The 3,963-nt window shown below is 33.7% G+C and overlaps 1 long non-coding RNA gene across 1 annotated transcript in view; it reads right to left on the bottom strand.

The window, feature by feature from the left end:
* Positions 1–982: 982 nt before the first annotated feature.
* Positions 983–3,963, bottom strand: part of LOC113467392 — a 9,699-nt gene continuing 6,718 nt past the window's right edge. Inside the window, exon 2 of the long non-coding RNA XR_003391481.1 lies at positions 983–2,076. This is a non-coding gene — a long non-coding RNA (uncharacterized LOC113467392). The remainder of the gene's footprint in view (positions 2,077–3,963) is intronic.

The following is a 3,963-nucleotide window of genomic DNA, read 5'->3' as shown; positions in this document are numbered from 1 at the left end:
TGACAAATACAACTGACAAACCTCAAAATGACAAATACAACTCACTGACAAACCACAAAATGACAAATACAAATGACAGACAAAACACAAAATGACACATACCTACAACTCACAGAAAAACATCAAAATGACAAATACAACTCACTGACAAACTTCAAAACGACAAATTGAAATGACAGACAAATCACAAAAATACAAATACAATCAGACAAAGTGACAAACTTCAAAACGACAAATTGAAATGACAGACAAATCACAAAAATACAAATACAATCAGACAAAGCAAAAAAATGACGAATTTACCTGACAGACCCACCTCAAAATGACGAATAGACCAACCACAAAATGACGAATACAACTCACTGACAAACCTCAAAATGGCGAACACAACTAAAAGACAAACCGCTAAACTACAAATAAAACTGGCAGACAAACCACAAACTGACAAAGACTAATGACGGACAAACCTCAAAATGACAAATAAAACTCACTGACAAACCACAAAAAGACGAATATGACTCTGACAAACCTCAAAATGACAAATACAACTGACAGGCAAACCACAAAATGATAAATATCACCCACTGAGAAAAACCACAAAATGACAAATACAACTCAATGACAAACCTAAAAATGACAAATCCAAATGACAGACAGACAAATACAACTGACAGACAAACCTCAAAATGACAAATACAACTGACAGACAAACCTCAAAATGACAAATACAACTGACAGACAAACCTCAAAATGATGAATCAACTCACACACAAACCACAAAATGACAAATACAACTCACTGACAAACCATAAAATGACAAACACAACTGACAGACAAAGCTCAAAATGACAGATACAACACACTGACAAACCACAAAATGACAAATACAACTGACAAACCTCAAAATGACAAATACAAAAGACACACAAATCACAAAATGACAAATACAAATGACACACAAACCACAAAATAACAAATACAACTGACAGACAAACCTCAAAATGACAAATACAACTGACAGACAAACCTCAAAATGACAAAAACAACTCACTGACAAACCTCAAAATGACAAATACAACTCATTGACAAACCTGAAAATGACGAATATAACTAACAGACAAACTACAAATAACACTGGCATACAAACCACAAAATGACAAAGACTAATGACTGACAAACCATAGAATGACGAATACGACTCTGACAAATCTCAAAATGACAGAAGCAACTGACAGACAAACCACGAAATGACAAACTCTAATGACGGACAAACCTCAAAATGATAAATATCACTCACTGACAAACCACAAAATGACAAATACAATTGACAGGCAAACCACAAAATGACAAATACAACTCACAAACAAACCTCAAAATGACAAATATAGGTAAATCACTGAAAAACCTCTAAATGACAAATGCAACTCACTGACAAACCACAAAATGACGAATACAACTCAGGGACAAACCTCAAAATGACGAATACAACTCACTGACAAACCCCAAATGACAAATACAACTGACAGACAAACCTCAAAATGACGAATAAAACTCACAGACAAACCACAAAATGGCAAATACAACTCAGTGACAAACCTCAAAACGACAAATACAAATGACAGACAAATCACAAAATGACAAATACAAATGACAGACTAACCAAAAAATGACAGCAAATACAACTCAGTGACAAACCTCAAAACGACAAATACAAATGACAGACAAATCACAAAATGACAAATACAAATAACAGACTAACCAAAAAATGACAGATACAAATCACAAACAAACCTCAAAATGACGAATACAACTCACAGACAAAGCACAAAATGACGAATACAACTCACTGACACACCTAAAATGACGAATACAACTAACAGACAAACCACTAAACTACAAATAAAACTGGCTGACAAACCACAAAAAGACAAATAATACTCACCGACAAACCACAAAATGACGAATTCAACTCATACAAACCTCAAAATGACAAATACAACTGACAGACAAGCCAAAAAATGACGAAGACAACTGACAGACAAACCTCAAAACGACAAATACAACTCACTGACAATCCTCAAAATGACAAATACAAATAACAGACAAACCACTAAACTACAAAAAAAGGAAAACGACAAATACAACTCACTGACAATCCTCAAAATGACAAATACAAATAACAGACAAACCACTAAACTACAAAAAAAGGAAAAAAAACGGCAGACAAACCACAAAATGACAAAGACTAATGACTGACAAATCACAAAATGACGAATACGACTCTGAAAAACCTCAAAATGACAAAGACTAATGAAGGATAAAAATCAAAATGACAAACATCACTCACTGACAAACCAAAAAATGACAGATACAATTGACAGGCAAACAAAAAAAAATGACAAATACAACTCAGGGACAAACCTCAAAATGACGAATACAACTCACTGACAAACCACAAAATGACAAATACAACTCACTGACAAACTTCAAAACGACAAATTCAAATGACAGACAAATCACAAAATGACAAATACAATCAGACAAACCAAAAAAAATGACAAGTACAACTGACAGACAAGCCACAAAATGACGAAGACAACTGACAGACAAACCTCAAAACGACAAATACAACTCACTGACAAACTTCAAAACGACAAATTCAAATGACAGACAAATCACAAAATGACAAATACAATCAGACAAACCAAAAAAATGACAAGTACAACTGACAGACAAACCTCAAAATGACGAATAGACCAACCACAAAATGACGAATACAACTCACTGACAAACCTCAAAATGACAAATATCACTCACGTAGAAACTAAAAATTGACAAATGCTACTGACAGAAAAACCCCAAAATGACAAATACAAGTCACTTCCAAAACTAAAAGCGACAAATACAACTGACAGACAAACCTCAAAATGATGAATCAACTCACACACAAACCACAAAATGACAAATACAACTCACTGACAAACCACAAAATGACAAACACAACTGACAGACAAAGCTCAAAATGACAGATACAACTCACTGACAAACCACGAAATGACAAATACAACTGACAAACCTCAAAATGACAAATACAAATAACAGACAAACCACTAAACTACAAAAAAAAGGAAAAAAAAATGGCAGACAAACCACAAAATGACAAAGACTAATGACTGACAAATCACAAAATGACGAATACGACTCTGACAAACCTCAAAATGACAAAGACTAATGAAGGATAAAAATCAAAATGACAAACATCACTCACTGACAAACCAAAAAATGACAGATACAATTGACTAATGCAAAGACAAAGACTAATGAAGGATAAAAATCAAAATGACAAATATCACTCACTGACAAATCAAAAAATGACAGATACAATTGACAGGCAAACAAAAAAATGACAAATACAACTCAGGGACAAACCTCAAAATGACGAATACAACTCACTGACAAACCACAAAATGACAAATACAACTCACTGACAAACTTCAAAACGACAAATTCAAATGACAGACAAATCACAAAATGACAAATACAATCAGGCAAACCAAAAAAATGACGAATTTAACTGACAGACAAACCTCAAAATGACGAATAGACCAACCACAAAATGACGAATACAACTCACTGACAAACCACAAAATGACAAATACAACTCACTGACAAACTTCAAAACGACAAATTCAAATGACAGACAAATCACAAAATGACAAATACAATCAGGCAAACCAAAAAAATGACGAATTTAACTGACAGACAAACCTCAAAATGACGAATAGACCAACCACAAAATGACGAATACAACTCACTGACAAACCTCAAAATGACAAAGACTAATGAAGGATAAAAATCAAAATGACAAACATCACTCACTGACAAACCAAAAAATGACAGATACAACTGACAGGCAAACAAAAAAAATGACAAATACAACTCAGGGACAAACCTCAAAATGAC

The sequence above is a fragment of the Diaphorina citri genome, unplaced genomic scaffold (genome assembly GCF_000475195.1).
Source record: "Diaphorina citri unplaced genomic scaffold, Diaci psyllid genome assembly version 1.1 scaffold470, whole genome shotgun sequence".
Classification (NCBI taxonomy): Eukaryota; Metazoa; Arthropoda; class Insecta; order Hemiptera; family Psyllidae; genus Diaphorina; species Diaphorina citri.
The sequence above is the reverse complement of the archived record's forward strand: the minus strand, read 5'-3'. Positions and strand labels throughout refer to the sequence as shown.